Source organism: Nuphar pumila, chromosome 8 (genome assembly GCF_984573655.1).
Source record: "Nuphar pumila chromosome 8, dmNupPumi1.hap1.1, whole genome shotgun sequence".
In the NCBI taxonomy this organism is placed as follows: domain Eukaryota; kingdom Viridiplantae; phylum Streptophyta; class Magnoliopsida; order Nymphaeales; family Nymphaeaceae; genus Nuphar; species Nuphar pumila.
In genome coordinates this window covers 122,423,180-122,445,002 of record NC_143256.1, presented here as the reverse complement: position 1 = coordinate 122,445,002, position 21,823 = coordinate 122,423,180, and positions in this window count along the sequence as shown.

Sequence of the window (21,823 nt, the reverse complement as noted above, 5' to 3'; positions counted from 1 at the left end):
AAAACGATGATCTACATCCACATTAAATGAAATTTTTTAATACTTTCTCCCTTTTTCTCTCACTAACAAATGGACATTATAATTATTAGAATAAGAAGCAGGTTAAGAGTGATGCATGAAACCATGAAGCCAGAAATGTGTTAAAAAAAACTTGGATGTGTGAAACGTTTAGGGATCACAAAGGAAAGTGAGAAAGAACCACCAAACAATAACTGAAATAACATAAAATACAGTTGAAATTAAGGTTGCTAAGAAGGATAACAGAAACGAGAAGTGTTTTTTTTATGACGAGAAACGAGAAATATGTTGTGAAACAGAAACATGAAACACGTCTTTCCAAAGTTCATGTGAAAGGGGTAGGGCTGTTATTGGGTCCAATTTGTGTAGGGTACCGGACCCGAATCAACTCAAACCCAAATTCTCAGGTATGGGCATAGAAAGTGCAGACCCAAATAATATTTGGGTCAACCCTAACCCAATCTGAGCAATATGCAGGCCAGGTTTTGGTCATGATTTTTGCCGGGCAACTAACCGACCTGACTTTTTTGTAGGGTATCTGACCCAAACCAAGTAATAAAAATATATATAGTAATAATAATAATGATAATAATAATAATAAAATAAAATTCTTAAATTATGTGGCTCTGGGTACGAAATTCTGTTTTCATGACCTGACAAAACCCGAACATTGATTAGAACTGAAATAAGTAAAGTTTTAAATAACACATATATCTCATCTTTCATTAAAAAATAAAATTTTATTTAAGAAAAACTTGCAAGAAAAGTACAAAAATATGTTTCTCAAATAAGGGAAACAAGTTTCCCATATAAAGTAAGTAGGTTTCCCATGTGATGTGAAATGAGTTTTTTACTCATGGAAAATGAGTTTTTCATGCATTTTTAGAAATTTCTCACAAGTGTCAGAAATGCAAGGTTTTTGGTTTAGAAAACAGTTTTCCAATAAACGAGTTTGCCACATGTAACTGGAGTTTCCAATAACCTTAGTTGAGACTTTTATTCTTTCTTGGTGGTAGGAGAAGGGAGAAAAGGGAGGAGTATGGTTTTATTTCAAGGGGCAATTAAAACAGAACATAGTAAACATGCACCTCTTGTGATGGCAAATTCTGGTACCTTCAAAAAAAAAAGTTGTTTCCCTCATTAAAGAAATATTCCTTAATTATAATGAATTTTAAGTATTCTTATCAACAATAGGAATTCTATATTTACTGATAGAATTCTAAATACAAAAGGATTTTTCTTTGGCCTCACAAAAAAAATCAAAACCTCTATATTTATCTAAATGAATTTTGTATTTTCCTATAAAAATATTTCATATATATAGAAATTTTATGTGATTTTTTTGAGTGTTCGATGTTAAACCCTACTTTATATATATATATATATATATATATATATATATATATATATATATATATATATATATATATATATATATATATATATATATATATATATATATATATATATATATATATATATATATATATATAGAGAGAGAGAGAGAGAGAGAGAGAGAGAGAGAGAGAGAGAGGAAATAGTTCTATTTTAGAATTGCATTTTTTCCCTTTTTTTGTATTTTTTTATGTAACTAGTGAAACCTTAATCTTCTCAATCATCCATTATCTTTATTTATTTGTGTGGTCCTTATGTAGTTATTTTTATTTGTATATTCTCTTAAAAGTAGTAAAAAAATTATAAGTATTTGCAGCTTTTTTTATTGTCAAAATAGTCTTAGCTTTTTCGTTACCATTTTTATTCTACCTTTTTTTGTATGTTAGCTTATATTAGGGTTGTCAATAGGTCCAGTTTGTATTGGGTATTCGACCCTACTCGAAGTTAAATTCCCAGGTATGAGCATAAAAGTATCGACCTGAATAAATATTCGATCAGGTCGACCTGAACTCGATCTGAGCAATTAGTGAGCTGGGTTTGGGTTATGATTTTTGCTGGGTACCTAGCCCGAGCCGAGTGCTTTATATGTCTTTTAATTAAAACTAATTTTCTGATTTTTTTTTTTAATCCAGGTTTGAGATTTCATTTTTGTGACCTGACAAAACCTGAATTTCACACTTTGTTATTTAGATGAGTGTGGGCACACCTTGATGGGTTGGGTACCCAACCCATTGCAGGTGCAGGTACAAGAGAAACCAAAGGCTAATTGCTCGGATTCACTATGTGTGTTGCAGACGAGGCACACCAAAAGAAAAACCAAAGACGAGGCACACAACAGAAACCAAAACAACATTTCCCTACATCCACTGTGTGACAATTTTCTGAATGTTCAGAGAAGGCAAAGTAGGATGCTGATAGTGGCTGCCTTTGATGTTGCCGGCGAGAGTTTCTGGTCTCTGGCACTTCCCATTGGTTGTTGCGATCTGTCCTGCACAGAGAGATCATTGGTGTTCCATCACGCTGACCATTGAAGAAGAACCCAAGATGGTGCCACCTGTTGGACGTCTTTTCCGCTTAAACCAGGCTAAGGGCATTGCCTCGTTAAGTGGTTTTTAAAAATTAATAATAAAATAAAGAAATAAATGACAACCTTTTTCATGTTTGATTTTCCCTCTCTAGAATGAAAAAGGAAAATTGAAAGTACTCTCTCTCTCTCTCTAATATATGTCATTATAGACCTTCCTGATTGTCTTGCTTGTAGCTGCTTTGTTGCAGTCCATATATTGTTGTTTGTTGTTTTTCTTTTCTTTTTTTTGCCGCATTTGAGAAGAGCCATAACCGCAACCCTAGAGGCTCCAGGGCCAAAGTGGTTGTGCACAACCTTCTCACCATCATCTTCACAAAAGTGTGTTGCAGAAGTTTTTTTTTTGTGTTCCATTTAATATTGTAGTTATAATGGCCGACTCATTTTGATTTTGCTGGATTTGTTTTTCCTGTCATTACAGGAAAGGGGAGTTTTACTGGCGTAACAATTGCACCAGTGAAAGCCTGCAAAGCTGGTGCCAAAAGCTGCACCAGTAAAAGCCCCGCCAGTAATACGTTAACTGGCGAAAGTGAAACTATTTTCATTGGTGCAAATCTGCTCCAGTGAAAAAGGTTCTACTGGCAGACCTCTGCTCCAGTGCAACAGGTTCCATTGGCATAGATCTGTGCCAGTGAAATAGGTTCTAGCTCCATCCACATTTGTAGCTTTTATGATTGAAATAAGGCCCATTTGACTATGGCCCAAGTTGCCTGAATTTTTGCATGTAATTTGCGTTAGAGGTTTCGTGTGGGTTTACATATGTAATTGACATATATTATAAACAATCTAATGTGACGGCTCATGTAAAATGATCTTAGGCTTAGGCAACATGACATCTTATAAAGTATTGTTATAATAATGTATAGATATCTTATGTACCCTCATATGTCAATTTTTTATTTTACGATGAGTTGAAATAAAAAAAAAACTATAAGATGGTTACCATTAGGTTATGGTCTCTAAAACCATATATAGTGGCTATTCTTTTTAGCTTCTCTCACCAAGAAAGAGAATTGTCCCTTTCTCATTAGGCTTAGAGAAGAAAGAAAGAACACCTATAGAGGTTTTGAAAGATCTAACCAATCAAGATCTATCGGTACAATAATTAATTTGTGTATGCTTTTGTATTATGTTTTACTTGTTTATTTCTAATCTTTTCAATGATTTAGCATGAACAAATTTAGGGATCAAGAAATATGATTTTCCTAATCAGCAATCCAACAATTGGTATTAGATCTTGTTCTTGTTAAATCGTTGAAATATTTGATTTTACCATTATTTTTTTTGTTGGGTCACTGAAATCCTATTGAATTCAGTTTTTTCCTTTGACCGCCAGCATTAGAAGCCATTAATAATAAAAAAATAATTTGTTTCCACTGCAGTCGACGGTGTGGTTTAGGGTTTTATTGGGACCGGTGACCATCCGCGAGAGTGGCGCACCCCTTTGGTGGCCGTAGGCCACAGGACAACATCGGGCAGCTTGACGAACACCATCCAATCTTTGGCACAGGCACCGTCGACTGCCTGCATAGGAAACGAGGAGGAGGGGAGGACCGGACAGTCCTCCCCGACCTCTTATCAGTTTTGATGGGAGGCCAGATCCCCCCCCCCCTTTTTTGTTCAGCATCAGGCCACAAGCGAAGGAGGGCCAAACGACCCTCCTCACACCGTTTGGTTGTGCCTGGACAAAGGTAGGTCTGATTTGGCCCTCCCCCTATGCTTTTAGTCGATCAAGGGGTTTGCCGAACAGAAGAGGGGTCAATCATCCATTTCCCTTTGGATTCAGACAACCAGGGGGGAGTGCCTGCTGGTCCTTAGTTGGTCACCCTTGTCGAACGCCGACCGACATCTATCAACAGTGGTCTAGGGCCTTCAATTCGCCGCAGCCAGTGTCGAGTGACCAAGGTTCAACAACCAGCTTGGTTCGATCCCCATCTAGTTTGCGGGGACCGACTCAGGTCGGGTGTGGTCTGACCTGCATTGGGTCAGGTTTGACCTGACCCGCAGATCAGATTTGGCCCGCGTTGGGTCAAGTCTGACCTAAACCATAGGCCGGGACTGGTCCAACCTCATGGGCCAGACCCTTTGCATGTGTTATGGACTCATAAAAGAATTTAAAGATTTTTTTTTATTTTATTAGGTCCAGGCCATTAAGTATGCATTTTGGGTTCTTTTAGAGGATTGACTTCAGATATATTTTCAATACTATTTGGATTATGACTTTATTCTCTTTTTGTTCATATGCATGTAACCACATATTATATTTGAACTATGGTATTCTTTTCGAAATAAGGGTCTAAGATTCTAAAATGAGTTGATTGAAATAATATATCACCAAAGTAACCTCTTTTGTGAAGATTAACTTGTTTAACATATTAAAATATTTGTATATTTGATATTCATGCGAATAGTGATCAGCCTGAAGAAAGATTACTATTTGGCTGAACTCAAATATACTTTCAGTAATAAATATGGGATGATTATCAAGTTTTCCATATGAGCAATGAGTCAGTCCAAAGAAAGCCTTGTTGTTTGACAAGATTAATTATTCATGTTTGATTACTGTATTAAGAGTACCACTTACAAGTTGACATTTATGTTCAAAGACCAAATGTCAATGTTGTGCTGAGTATCTTGTGATAGGGTTCACCACAGTTTAAATATGTTAATTAATGTCAATGCATGTGAATATGATATTAATTGTGAGCTTTTGTAGTTTGTTTTGTTCTTAATTTAGTAAATTCTTCTGCTTCTATAATATCTGCAAATATCAATTCAATCACTATTTTGAATGACTTAAACTTCAAAAACTGAAAAAGAATGTTATAATTGTTCTCGAGTGTATGGATTTGGATCTTGCACTTTGAGAGGATAAACTCATTGCTCTCACAGATAGAAGTTTCACTAAGAATAAAAAAAATTATGAGAAGTGAGATCGATCCAATCACATGAGTCTTATGATTATGAAACGTGCAATTTCAGAAACCTTCAGGGGCACTATGTTTAAAGAGGTTAATGCCAAGAAGTTTCTTATGAAAATTGAAAAATGTTTTGCTAAAAACGAAAAGGCGGATACAAGCACTCTCCTTTCAAGTCATGTCTCAATGAGGTATAAAGGTAAAGAGAACATAAAGGAGTACATTATGGAAATGTTTCATCTTGCTTGAAAATTAAAGGCACTAAAGTTAGAGTTGTCTGAAAACTTACTCGTGTATTTAGCTATAATATCTCTTCCTGCACAATACAGTCAATTTAAGGTCAGTTATAACTGCTAAAAGGATAAATGAACTTTAAATGAGCTCATTTTTCATTATGTGCAAGAAACGAAAATGATGAAATAAGAAAAAATAGAAGATGCTCACTTAGCAATTACCTCTAAAAACAATTTAAGAAAAAAAAAAAGGATAAGGAAGCTACAATAGATCCTCCATCACAGAAGAAACAAAAGAAACATCAAAATATAAAGTTCAGCTATTTCTTTTGCAAGAGCGAGGATCACATGAAGAAGGATTGTACCAAATATCAAGCTTTAGAGTGAAAAGAAAGGTACCTTCCTTACTTTGGTTTACTCTGAGGTTAATTTAACTTATGTACCCAAGCACACTTGGTGGATGGATTCTGATGCTACCACTCACATAAGTGTGTCTATGTAGGGTTGCCTAAGTTGTCGAATGTCAATTGATGCTGAAAGATTCATTTATGTGGGCGATGAAAAATCAGTTCAAGTTGAGACAATAAAGACATTTAAGTTATTATTAAAAACATGTTATTTAGATTTGAAAAAAATATATATTGTATCGTCATTTAGACAGAATTTGGTTTCTATTTCCGCATTAGACAAATTTGGTTATTTTTATTTATTTGAAAATAGTCAATTCAAGTCGTTTCTTAATCCAAATCTTATTGGAACCGGTTCTTTATCTGTGGTCGATAACCTATATTTACTTAATATTGTTGACTTATATCATGAAACCATGCATTCAAGTTCATGTGATACAAAACGAAAATTAACCAATTAGAATTTTGTTTTATTATAGCACAAGCGCTTAGGTCACATTTTTAAATAAAAAATTAAAAGGTTTATGACAAGTAAAATTCTTGATTCTCTTAATTTCACTGACTTTCAGGTTTGTGTTGAGTGCATAAAAGGAAAACAAACAAACATAAGATAAATAGGTGCTGACAAAAGAACAAATGTCTTAAAACTTATTCATACACATATTTGTGGGTCATTCCCTAAAGCTTCTTGGAATGATCAATAATATTTTATTATGTTCATAGACAATTATTCACGTTATGGATACCAAAATTTGATTCATGAAAAGTCTCAGTCACTAGATGTGTTCAAATCATTTAAGGCTGAAATTGAAAGTCAACTTGGCAAAAGGATTAAAGTTGTCATATATGACCATGGTGGTAAATATTATAATACATATGATGGATAAGGTGAACAACGTCCAGAGCCATTTGCTAAATTTCTATAAGAATGTGATATCGTCTCACAATACACCATACCAGGTACTTCTAGCATAAATGGTGTTGTTGAGTGACAAAACATGACCTTAAAGGATATGGTAAGGAGTATGATTTGTCAATCTACTTTACCATAATCCCTTTGGGGAGAGGCACTAAAGACTGCAACTTATGTACTGAATAGAGTATCAACTAAAGCAGTAACCAAAACCCCATATGAAATGTGCACAGGCAAAAAACTTAGTATGAAGCACGTTCATATTTGGGGATGTCTAGCTGATGTAAGGCCATATAGGCTACATGAAAAGAAACTGGACTCAAGAACGATTAGCTGCTATTTTGTTGGATATTCTGAAATATCTAGGGGTTATAAATTTTATGACCTTTTGAATAAGTCTTTTTTTTAGACAGAAAATGCTTGTTTTTTTTAGGATGCTGAGTTTGAGGGAGGTGATAAAGTAAAAGACATTGCTTTTAAAGAAGAATATGTTTCTCTTCCTACAATTGTTGTTGACAATGACCAGATTTCAATTTATGTTATTGTTTAAACAAATTTAGAACACGGCAATGTTCAAGATCTCCCTATCCAAAACCAAGTTTTTACTACTGGAGTACAAACTCAACAACCTCAATAAATACTTCAAGTAATTCAAGAACAAGTGTCATTAAGAAAATCTATTAGAGAGAGGAGAAGAAAATTTTTAGATTATTATATTAATTTTTTTTTCAAGAATATGAGGGTGATACTAGCTTAAAGGAAGATGATTCAATCAACTTCTAGCAAGCTATACAAAGTTTTAACTCTAAAAAATGGATAAATGTCATGCATGAAGAATTTAAATCCATGAAAGACAATGACGTATGAGATCTTATCTCCTTACCTGAAGGTGTGAAACCTGTTGGTTACAAATGAATATTTAAAACCAAGAGGGATTCAAAGGATGATGTGGAAAGATATAAGGTATGTTGGTGTGAGTTTTATGAAATAGATTTTTAAACAATATTTTTAAATAAAATTAAGTAAAAGCCAAACACCAAAATTAATAAAAACTAGCTCGCACAAGTGGTGGAGTCCGGGTCGAACTCAGAAAACAAGAAAAATACTTTGTATTCCATAAATAACTAAGCTACTCTTTATTGTCTTGAAAATAAAAATTAATTAATTAATTAACTAAGAGTGTTGCTCCTGCAGAGGGCTTAAACAAATAAATAAATGATTTTATTATAGACTCAAATGAATTAAATAAAAAAATTTAAATCTAAAAGAAAGAGAAAAAGTCTTCAGTGCTTGAGTTTCTTGTCCCTTCTTATCATCTACTGCTTTTTGCTTGTTGTTGAGGGCTTCCAGAGGGTTCTTTTAGGACTTGAAGAGTCTTTTGAGGGGACCTTTTAGGAACCTTAGAGGATTCTTTGGAGGTACAAAAAGGGGCTCATTGCACGTCTAAATGCTCTCCTGCAAAAATCAAAACACAGAACATGAAAACGAGAAAGGAAACTACGAGAAAATCACAGGTTAATTTTGAGAAAAATCATAAAAACACTAAACAAACTATGAAATAACACTACACTACAAGACAAAATAACACAACTAATTCTATACCTAACATGAACTAAGTTATGAAACTAACTACTAAAAGATAAATTAACAAAACAAACTAACTAATTAACAATAACACTTTATGAAATAACCTAAGGTCAAACTAAAAAAAACAAATTAAGCAAATTAACTATCAAAAAAACATGAATAGTGTTAAGAACTAACTAAACTAATATATCTTGTTAATCAAATCAATTGTTAATATTAATTAACTAATTAGCAATCAACAAACTACGGCTAGCCGAATTGTAAAACTAAAACAAAACTAACTATTACTAACATGCTATGTTATATTAGTAAACAAAATCGCACATCACAAGATCATGCAACACACAAAGGCTTGATGAACATGCAATAACAAATTGGGCATATACTCTATGTTGATCGGCTACAAACACGAAAGGAGGTGGGGTACGGTTCACGCATAGCTTGTGTTGCCCTTCAAATACAAAAAATTATGGCAGCAAGGTCAGCTGATTTGCAAGATCAAGACGTCACGCAGGTCAGCTTGGATTCGTCGGATCAACCCCAACACGGTATGGTCTAACGTGATCTACCAACCATACGAAGCTCATGATCGGTATATAAAAAAACCAAATTTTATGTCTCGAGAAAAACGTGAACCGATCCATGAAAGGTCTGTTTGATCAATGTGTGCCGACAACCTCTGAGTGCGACAAATAAAAAGAAATATACAAAAAAAAACTAATGTTAAACCACTACACTACACTACAATTATTTTATTTTTATTTTTGAAAATGGTAAACAATAAACTATATAATATATGATATGCCTAAAATAAAATCAAGTCATGTAGTATGCAATGAAGATAATAAAAATAAAACTAACTACGATGCATGCATTGATTCTAAATACTACGTAGATGGAAAAGAAGAGACTCACCAAGCAGCTCATCTCTAACGGACTGGTTGAGAATAAGAAATAGCTTTTCACTTGTCGCAGACACCTCTTGACAAAAAGAAAGTCCGACGAAGATAGGGGCAAAAAGAAAATGAAGAGAAAAAAGAAGAGGAGAAGAAAAAAACGAGTATAGAAGAAGAGGGAAAGAAGAGAGAGAGAGAGAGAGAGAGAGAGAGAGAGAGAGAGAGAGTGTGGGCATCAACTTCAAGAGGGGAAAAATGTTTTCCTCTTCTCAAAAATTTCTTTTTATAGTTTTCTAATTAGGTTTTCAAAAAATCTTTCAGAAAGAGTCTGTAAAATTTTTAATATTTCAAAAGACCTCTCTTTCTAAAAATATTTTCTAAGAACTTAAGTATTCTCTCCTAATTACTCCAACAAGGCTCAAATTTTCTCAAATTCTAATTTTGCTAAAAACGTGAAAACCTTCACAAACAAGTATTTTTAAGCAATTATCGCACATGATCATGCTAAAAAACGTACAAAATTATGCATAAGAATTTTGCATGATCACACGTCATGTTGCAAAAGGGTTTACTCAAAGGGTAGACTTTGACTATGCAAAGACTTTCTCTACAGTTTCTATGAAAGACTCTTTCAGAATAATGATGGCACTTGTAGCTCATTTTGATTTGGAGTTGTATCAGATAGATGTAAAAATTGTATCCCTTCATTGTAACATTGATGAAACAATATATATGGTACAACCGAAATATTTTGTCTCAAGCGATGCAAAGAAAATAGTTTATAAATCAAGTAAATCCATCTATGGACTTAAGCAGGCTTTCTGTCAATGGTATCATAAATCTCATCAAGTTGTCCTCTCGTTTGGTTTTGAGATGAATTTTGTTGATGAATGTATATACCATAAATTTAGTAGGGGTAAATTCATTTTCCAAGTTTTATATGTCGATGACATACTACTTGCCAGTGATGATATAGGCTTATTGCATGAAACAAAAAATTTTCTAACAAAGAAATTTGAAATGAAAGATATTCGTGACACCGCTTTTGTATTAGAAATTCAGATACATCGATATCGTTCTTAAGGTATACTTGGATTATCGCAAAAGAGCTATATCTAAAGGATTGTAAACCAGGTGAAACCCCTGTTGCTAAGGGAGGCAAGTTTAGTCTCACTCGGTACCCCAAATACTAAATTAAAGTTAAAGATATGAAAAAGATTCTCTATACATCTGTTATAGGGAGTCTTATATATGCTCAAGTGCATACACGTCCAGATATAGCATAGATTGTTAGGATGTTAGGCAGATATCTGAGTCACCTAGGAATAGATCATTAGAAAGCAACAAAATGAGTTATGCAGTACTTACAAAGAACAAATGATTACATGGTCATATACAGGAAGTTGAATCAATTAGAGATAATTGGGTATTCTGATTTTGACTTTGCTAGATGCCAAGACAATTTAAGATTCAAATCAGGTTATGTTTATCTATTGGCCGGAGGAGCTATCTCTTAGAGGAGTGCTAAGCAAACACTCATTGCATCTTTCGCTATGGCAGCAAAGTTCGTAGCCTATTATGAGGCATCCAATCGTGGAATATGGTTACACAAATTTACCACTAGGCTGTGAATTTTTTATAACATTGGAAGATTATTAAAGTTGTTTTATGATAATAATTTGGCACTGCTATATTTCAACAACAACAGGAGCTCGTCAAAGTAAAAACATATAGACATTAAGTTCCTTATTGTTAAAAAAAGAATGCAGAAATGGTCAGATATCTATTGAACATATTGGCATAAACTCCATGATTGCAGATCCGCTTACCAAAGGTTTACCACCCAAGGTCTTTCATGAGTATACCGCTTGAATGGGTGTTATATCATTTAATTATATGTTGGTTTAGTGAGAGTTTGTATTCAAATGTTCTGAGATAAAATAAAGTTTCATTTTATTACTTCAATATAAGGCTCAGGTTTCAATTTCATTTTGTACTCATTTATTGTGATCTAACTAAAGAATAAGGCATGACCAGTTGGAAATAGGCATGTTCAGATCATATTACATGTAATTTCCATGCTTCACATCCATACTTAATCTATGTCATTGGTTATGTCAATATACATGATCATTGATTGGTCTAATTACGATGATTATAATGAAGATCACGTTGGTTCTATGTTGACATGATTGATGGACCAGATTGTTGGAGATGTCATATAGTAAGACAGTGTTTTTGAGCTCATAAGGATATTGTATAATGCGTGATTGTATGGTAATATATATGACCCAAGTGAGAGATTATTAGATGTTTTATGTGGTCCTACCTATGTAATTGATCACACATTATAAACTACCTAAAGTGAAGGCTCATATAAAGTGATCTTATACGGTTGAGTCATATGACATCTTATAAAGTATGTTTATAATAATGCGTAGATACCTTATGTGCCTTCATATGTTAATTTTGGATTTTATAATGGGCTGAATTAGAAAGAAGACTATAGGGTGGTTACAATTAGGTTATAGTCCCCAAAACCATATATAATGGATGTTTTCTTTTGCCTTCCCATCAAGAAAGAAAATTATCCCTCTCTCATTAGGTTTAGAGAAAAAAGAAAAATCACCTATAAAGGTTTTGGAAGATCTAACCCATCATGATCTATCGGTACAACAATGGATTTGGGTACTTTTTCGCATTATGTTTTATTTGTTTATTTATGATCTTTTCAATGATTTAGCATGAACAAATTTAAGGATCAAGAAATATGATTTTCCTAGTCTGGAATCCAACATTTTTCTCTATCTTGTTATTGTAACCTGGGTATTACTAATCAAACCTTTTAACTACATTATTTTGCCTATAAAAAAGGAAACTATATAATTTTGAACCTACTCTTTGCCAATACTAGGTAAAATGATGTAACTAACCTCACCTTGGAGGCAACTTGGCCAGAATGAATTCATGATCTGTATAGAAAACATTAGACAACTTTCTTGGACAAGTCAGAGGGATACCATGGTGTGTAATCTTAAATAGCATGACTAAAAATGGATAAGAATAGAAGTAACTGGTTGAGAAGTGTCTTGTATGGTTGCAACTGCAATAATGTGTAGACTGCAGACTGATCTTTATATGGTTGTGGAGACACTTTTCGCCAGCTAATATCTCATATTGGATCTCTGTCATTGTTGCAAGTGAATAACATATACAATCTTGAGGAGGTCCACACACTCATAGACAAAAATGCAATAAGCCTTATATGTTTTATCCACATGAAAAAATGCCCATAGTCCATACATAAACAAAATTTCAAAGGATCACTTTAGTTTCTCATGAATCTTTGGCATTGTTTGGGCTTCTTTCCCACTGATTGTTTATGAGATGAAGTTTTTTAGCAGTTGATCAAGAAATGTTCAAGGGTTTTTGCTAAGCCTTCCCTTGAAAGAATCACTATGCAAGCCTACCGGAGGATCATTCCTATTTACTGAATTGGCATAAGCCATAACTTCATGTCCAAACAAGAAGATCATGAGTTATGTATCTTGCACTTCTTTGATTCTCTTTTCTTGGTATGGTAAGATATTATCAGAAAGACAATATACTGAAATGAGGAACCATGAGAAAGGCTCTACATTTGATCAGGTGCTAGGAGCTGAAAATCTTTGAGGTTGGTGAACCATGCTTAATCAATATCTTCTTACTCCTCCCAAGCAAACACCAACTTTGAAGCTAGTAGATATGTCTGCCATTGACTTCTCACCATCATCCTTAATGAAGGTATGTTGTGGAAGTTTCCCTTTTTTTTTGTTCAATATTATGAGTGTAATGCATCACCCATTTTGATTTTGCTGGACCATTTTTTTCTATTGTTTTTCTTTGTGGATTTTGTTATAAATTATGTAACATTATTTCTTGTGAATTAATGTATTGATTTCTTTTTTCAATTCTTTTTTTTTGTAGGAAAATGAAGATAGTGTTGACCCTTAGCTTTTGTTGGGGTTCTTGATCTATAGCATGTGATATGTAAAACCCAGGATATTTTAATGAATTTTCAGTGAAATAAAAATGTGAAATATTATGAAATAATATGACTTTGTCGAATTCAATGCAATTCCACTGAATCCGGGGTGGTTCACACAAATCCAATAAAGAAAGCTTGGATTTAGACTCAGATTCAGACTCCAGGGAGATCCGAAGATCCGACCTGATTCACGAAGGTATCTCAAGAAATTCTAACACTCCAAGACTCTGGTGTGAGATCTGAAGTATATTAAATAGAAGTTAATGCCAAGATAAGAAGAGTCAGGAAAGCCCACGTGAAAATGAGAAAATCTGCCAATTAGAGAAACGTCGAGCGTAAGTTTATATAAATTAATTTCTCCAAAACAAACCATAAGAGAGAGTGTGGTGTAGTGGTGAGGCTTGTTACATCCTGGGGTTTGATGCAGGTTTAAAACCCACTGTGTGCACAAGTGTAGTATAAAGAAAATTATTTTTCCTTTTTATATAAAAAGTAGAAATAGGCCCAGATAGGTATAAGTATAATAAATTTTGCATTATTTGCAACAAAAATGAATATAGCACAGTGGTGGGGTTCATTGCCCCTTTGGGAGTAGACCACGATTCAAAACTTCCTGTGCACATGGCCTTTTTGCACAAACCACATGCGTAAAAACTCCCTCCACAAAAAATGTGAGAGGAGTTGCTACTCCTCTTGCTTTACTAAAAAAATAGGGGAATCCCACCAAAAGTGAAGGAGGGATACCAAAAATGAAAAAAAAATAGTAGTTAAATAAACTAATGTTCAAGTAGGAAGAGGGGCAACATTGGAAGTGGAATGGAACCCACCAAAAATCGTGGGGAATGGGAGGACGTCCCATGAGTTCAAATTTTTAAAGAGAAGCAACTTAGGTGGAGATGAAATAGGGGAGAAGCCCTTGAATCACTCCACCGTTTTTCTCTCTCTCTCTCTCTCTCTCTCTCTCTCTCTCTCTCTCTCTCTCTCTCTCTCTCTTTCTCTTCCCTACACCTCCATTGTTGGACGTGAAACCTTCACCTTCCTCGTTTTGACGCGATGCTTAAACCAAAGGAGAAAGCTTCATCTTCACCGGCTTGAATCTTCGAACAAGGTAAGAAGTATTATTTTTTGTATATAAGTGTTCGATGTCCTGTAGCACAACCATGCTGCAACACCATCTACTTGTGCAGGCATTTGAGGTTCCTGAGGCCCGATCATGTATGGGTTGAACCTTCTATTTGCCTATATGGCGATATAGAAAGTTCAGCCAATGGCTTCCGCCATGGCCAATGTAAGGCTACGGTGGTGTTTTTGCAAACAAGCACGCAATCCAATACCATGTTGCAAACCACCATTAATTACGATGTTCCTGGTGGAGATGAGATTTGTCATTTTGTTGCACTAGGAGCAATCGATCTGTGTAGAAAATATGTGTTACATTTGAGATTCACTATTATGCACATACTCAGAGTAGGTCTGAAATGCACTGATGCACACATACATTAGTTAGGGCAAAAGCTCACCTTAGTGCACATGTTTAAAAAGCATGATGATTTTATTATATGTTTATGAAAAGAACGTTATGTGTCGATGAATATAGCGAATGAATAAAATATCCACAACATATTCATGTTGCACATTTTTTTTGTAAGTGATTGACATACTAAGGTTGTGACCAATGTTTCAATGCATGAATCGACTGTTGCTAAATGCATATTTTTGTTATAATTCCACAAATAAGTGAAAAATTATAAAGGACATGATAGTACAAATTGAAACTGAGCATGTCAAATCCTTGTGATGCCATATGGGCACATATGATGCTAAGTGAATTGCATATAATTGAATCATGATTGCAGGTGAATGTTATGACATGTTTTAGTGCTAGTTGATCTATGCTTGTTCTGCAAAAGTTTGCATAATAAAGGATATTTTTTTTATGCCATGATCACGGGAAAGCTCAAAACCGAGCTTGCGGTCTTGCCAGACCAATATAGTGTCATACAAGCATATATGAAAAATTGTACTTGAGACATGCCATATGAGTGCATGGTCAGTGGGGGTACAAAAGGTACACCCGAGCTCAGAAATAAAACTTTAAAATGATATAAGTAAAAGTACTCAGCTCAGAGTTGAGCCAAAATTCTAAGAAAGTATGGTTGGTGCCTTTTGTGCATTCGATGGGTAATGTGCCTACACTAAGATCACCCCGAGTATGGGTTGAGATTTTGGAAACCCTCTGTGGTGCAATGACTTGCACACAAAAATAAACAAGAATGAAAAATATGCACGCATAACCTAAATGTGGGATTCTGGGTATACTTGAAAGACGATATATGTTACCGTTTTTTTGGGATACTGAGTATACCTGACAATGGTATATGTTACTGGTTTCTCAGGGTTCTGGGTACACCTGAAAGATGGTGTATGTTACCGGACCCGTGGTCTACCTTGGAGAGGGTAGATAGTACAAGCTTCGTGGGACAATTATGTTTTTGTGAGAGATAGGCGTCTCACTCGGTCCCCAGTCCTCGGAGTTAGGGGGGCAGGATTACCAATGTGTCCTAAGTGGTAGATCCAAGTCTTCTGCAGAAGTTACATGGTGCATCCTAATTCTAGTTCTAGCCACTAGAGAGTACGCTCGCGGTCATGAACCGTCTCTTTTGGATATCCGTATGGCTAGTCATACGGGTTATTAAATAATAGACCCCCGTATAGTCTTAGTCTGATACGATGTCAAATTCTTGTGCGTACCCACATGGTAAGTGAAAGAGAAACATAAAAGTTTTACTTTGTTCTCGTAATAGTTTTTGAGTAAATGTTGTAATTCTTGTAATGAATCTTAGGAATGGTAGAAACAAGTAATGCCTATAAGAATGAGCATGTATTTGGTACTTATTCCTTGTTTCATAGTAAAGTAGAAAGCATGCCTATCTCAATAGAAATTTTCTTCTTAGCAAGTTATGTTGCATGAAATTTTATGAGTTTAATAACTGCAAATGTTGTACATATTTGTACACATGACACTGAGCACAACATATATTATAATGCTTCTTACGCAGGCAGGGGAGTCTGACCCTTCTGCATTAAAATTTTTCAGGTAGCGAATGAATGGAGCAATCGTGGGTGTCGCAACAAAAGTAGCCATGGGATCTCAGTTTTCAGTATTCATGTTTAGACTCTGATTAGTTAGATTTATTTTTCAATTATGAGATGTAATTAATGACATTAATGCTTTAGTTAATGAATGAAATGCTTTTTAGTACTTCTTTGTTTTACTCTGTAATTCGCCCAACACTTGGGCTTGTCACTTCCTCTATTTCAACAAAAAAAATTCCAAAATTTTCCATCCAAATTGTTAGGGTGTTACATGATCAAGCTGCAAGAATGATGGAATGTGCAAATTTGGGGTGTTGGTGGCTTTTTGTGGTGTTTGATAGATGCTTTTGTGAAAGGGTGTAGATGAGTGTTTTTTTTGTTGGCTCATTTGGACATGTAGAGATTCTCTTATTTAGCTATAAAGTTGTTCATGTATAGGCACCCAACTATGACTTTGAAACTTTAAAAAATATATGTATCATCAAATTTTAATGGTCTACATGCATGGTTTGGAATGGAGTTTGGTTTCTTATGAATTGCTATTAGTGATATCTTTTGTTTTAGAATGGTTTACATGTTGAATTTTTAATGTGGATTGAATATCTTGGTGGCTAAATATACAAGTCGATTGCAATTTACAAAATATAGTTTGATTTATGGCTACTTATAGAGCTGATGTTGGATCTTGAATTTGTTTAGCTAACATTATCAGGTACTCATTAATAATAATTCATGAAGCCTACGACCGAACCATAGTTTCCCTATCCTTAGTTGTTATAGGCGCTAGGTGGAGCCTAGGCGATGAGCTTCTAAAAAGGCCTAGGTGGTACTCAAAATAAAAAAAAAATTAAAAAAAACTTAAAAAACATAATAAAAAACATGTATATAACATAAAATTGATCAATAATAAGCAATAGACAAATAATATGTTTCAAACAAATTAAGAATAAATTAACAATTGAATAAACAAACCATACAACTAACAATGTGAATGAATAATATACAAAAAATAAAATCATATATACAAAAAAATTAACAACAACAATAAACATAATACAAACAATAGACAAATAATGTATTCTTTTTATCATCAATAGACATAATATAAGCAATAGACAAATAATATGTTTCTTATTCTTCTCAACAATATACATAATACAAGTAATAAACAAATAACATGTCTTCTCTTTCTTCTTCTTCTCCTCCTCAAAGAAGAAAACAAATGAAATGTCTTTAAAAAAAATCTTCAAAAACAAAACCTTAACAAAAAAAGAAGCCTAGGCGGCAATATAGGGCCCTATCGCCCAAACTTGGTCTCCCAGGTAGTAGGGTTGCACCTAGGCGCGGCCTTTGACAACTAAGACCCTATCTAGGGATGATAGTGCAGGCCATAATAAACAACTATTAAAAACATTATCTGTTTTCATAATCATGTCTATGATATATTGGTTTAGATTGTGTTATATGCTCTTTTCTTATTTTTTTTGCCCTGTAGCAATTCCATTTTTCTTAAAATTTATGAGTGGTATAAGTAGACATGTTGCTGATATCGACATGCTTCCTAAGGTCGTCTTTGTAAATGAGTAGAAGGTCTGAGCATTGGTCACCCAATACTCAAAATTTCAACATGAACGATGACTACTGAGCTCCATGTTACTGATCATATTTAGGAGCATGGCTCCACTTAAGGAAAGTCGATTTTGCTAAATATGAGAATAAATAACATACTTTTAAGTAAATTATGGGTACAAGAAGCAATTTGCAAGTAGTAAAGCATGCAATCCATCTTTCACCCCTCATCCTGTCACTAACCCAATATAAAAGGCGCATTAGAATCTGAACCCTATACAAAGCATTAACTTAGAAGTTTGGTAATGCAACAGTAGCCACTCTGCAAATTCTTTCTACAAAAGACAATGTTTTATTTACAATAAAGAAATTGTTAATTAGAGTCTTCTTATCCACTACACACCGCTAATGGAAAACTGTGATTCTTGGTTTAAATAGATTTTCAAAAAAATGCAGAAAAGTTTTGGCCATTTCAATTTGGTGGTACATGGAGCATCTGCTAGGCCGTTATAGAACGTTAGCATCACTTGGTGGGAACAACTATGATTATTCCCTCTTATTTTTACTCACGTTGAATTGCAAAAACATCAAAAGATAGCAATAATAATTGAAGTAAAATCAGATATACACATTAAGTTTCTTCTCTTTATTTGGCTCAACTGAAGCATTAACAATAAATTTTAAAGCAAGGTCTACATAAAGAGAAATAAAGCCTAGAATTGTAAAATTAGCAAGACAAACTACAATCTTGCTCTATGTATTCTAATAGAATGAGTTGTTAATGAGCTTCCACTTTTGTTAATGCTTCTTCCCAACCAAACCATTCTAAAATAAAAGATATCACTAATAGCAATTCATTCCAAACCATGCATTTAAACCATTCTAAAATAAAAGATATCTCTTAAAGTTTCAATGGCTTAGTTGGATGTCTATATACCAGCAACTTCATAGCTAAATAAGTGAAAATTTCTACATGTCCAAATGAACTAAAAAAAAAGCCTATCTGAACCCTTAACATGACTGCCTATCAAACACCACAAAAAGCCACAAACACCCCAAATTTGCACATTCCATCCTTATTCCAGCTTCATCACTAGAACAAGAACCCCAACAAAAGATAAGGGTCAACACCACTTTCATTTTCTTACAAAAAAAAAGAATTGAAAAAAAAGAAATTAATACATTAATTCACAAGCAACCAATGATACATAATTCACAACAAAATCCACAAAGAAAAACAATAGAAAAAAATGGTAAAGCAAAATTAAAATGGGTGATGCATTACACCCATAATATCGAACAAAAAAAAAACAGGAAAACTTGGTGGGCAGAGCCCCCTACAATGTCCTACTTAGGAATTCCGTGCACTACAATTGATTCCATCTGCACCTAACAAACTGCCAACCAATTTACTAAATAACAGGCGTTTTGATGCACTCAATAATCCAGAAAAAGTAGGGTAAATTAGGGCATTATACCTTGGGTGTCAACGGGTCGGGTTTGGTTTGGACCCAGGTGGAATCAGACCTGGTCCTGATCTTCGGGTATAGTATCGGTCCAGACTTGGGTCTAATCGGACCCACCATAAGAGAGACCATACCCAGACCCGATAAGAACTACATGAACCAGACCCGTGCCATACCCGATAAAAGCATTTTTTTTTATCTTTTTTACATTGAAAATTTTTGGGTCTTAATCGAAAGTCAGGTCGGGCACGGGTCTGGTATAAAACTTCACAAATTATACCAGGGTCCATGTATTAATCGGACCTTCGGGTTCGAACCCAAGTCTTAATCGGGTCTTCTTATTTATCACCATACCCAGACCCTATAGGGTTTGGTTGGGGTGGACTCTGGGTAAACCCGACCCGTTGACACCCCTAATTATAACCCAATAACGCAATCCTCAGTTTATCCTACATTTCCAGATAATTAAGTTTGTGTGTCAGAAAATCTCCATGGTTCAGTGCCAATCTCGCGTACGTGTACAAGGACGTACGTACGGACACAGCATCTGGTCGTGCCCACAGTGTCTCAGATCCATTCCAAGCCCAGCTCATAAATTCGGGCCCAAAACCATATAATAAGTCCAATACTCGTGTCAAGATGAGTCAGGATCCGTATGGACAATCAGATACTCATCAGTCTTGGGCGTACATCTGATCCAGATCTAGATCCAACCTGGCCCTGACAGTTATGCATGTAAATTTGAAAACAGGGTGATGAGGCTAACATGGCATGTTGGATTTGGTCCATACTCATGGACCTACTTACAACTCTGCCCATTGACAGAAAGGTCTTTTTGCTTAGCTAATAATATTACGGGTTGGGTCAACCATGAAAAAGGAAGAATTAGGGTTTCTATTATCAGCCAACAGGGTGCCCTACTTCCCGGGCAGGCAGTGATGCCCGGGCAGCCCTCCAAAGACTTGAGATTAAAGGAAGTCCAACTAACGGGCAGCCAGGGCAGGCCATCCCCACGAAACCATCAAAAACATCCGGGCAGCTCCTTTAACTAAGTGTCCCTTGTTCAACCAACATCTCGAATATGTAGAGACCAAAACCCTAAGAAAGATTCTCAAGCGATACATTTTTCTTGGGCCTGCTGCCCAAGATAACGTGTTAACCATGGTTACCACAAATATCACTTTAATTTATAATTAAAAGAATTTTCCTTTTAGTGAAACAATAGGCTAAGTTAAAGAGCAATTTATGTGTGTGAACATGGGGAAAGCTAAATTTAGACCTTAAGTTAATAGTTTAAACTTTAAAGATCCTGTGATTAAATCCAAGAAAATTATCCCCAAGGAGAGTTGGCTTAGTGGGGTGGGGCCTTTGCTGTTAGACGGACAGTCAAGGTTCGATTCCCACATGTGTTGCCTGCGCAAGCCAACGCATAGCATAGGCCCCGGGATCCAGGGTCCCACCCTGGCTTGGCTCGTGTATGACACTTAAAAGAGCTTATTAGAACTCATAAAATAGGCTTGACGAGCCCAACATGAAAATACGTGTTTGTCTTGGCTTAACTTGTAATAAATTTATTTTAGATGTCCATATAATTATATAGTTTTGTATAGAGCAAACGGTTAATATTTTTGGCTTTTAATCAATACGTTTAAAAGTTCAAATCCTATTCCTTCTATTTTTTATTTGTGTAAATGAGCCAACATAAACTTATCCCATTACTTCTAGCTTTGAAACAATTTCTTTTAATGGGCTACCTCGAGCTTGGCTCATTTAGCTTGGGTTCCTCATCACCTCGAACTCACTTTAGCTTATCCAATGTTGTCACATCTGAACTAGGGCTTTACTCGAAAAAGAATTGAGGGAAAAAGAAATCGATTTCTATATATAAAAAAGGGGTTTATGCTTTTGGAAATCCATGAAACATGAATAGCTTCAAGCAATTCAACGTTTTTGCATCATGTGAAGCATGCCCAACTTCATGAAATCCAATGCTTTGTATTCCTACTTAAGAGGTTGGATATCATGAACTTGGCCATGTGTATAATGATAAACTTAAATTCACCATCCAAGTTTAAATTTTATGCATGGCATGGCTCACAGAGAGCATAAAGTTTGTTTATGTGAAATTGGGATGATAAATGAAAATATGGGCAATAGTCATTTATGGACAAAATCGTACATCAAACACTAATAGATGCGATTGGTACAATCACG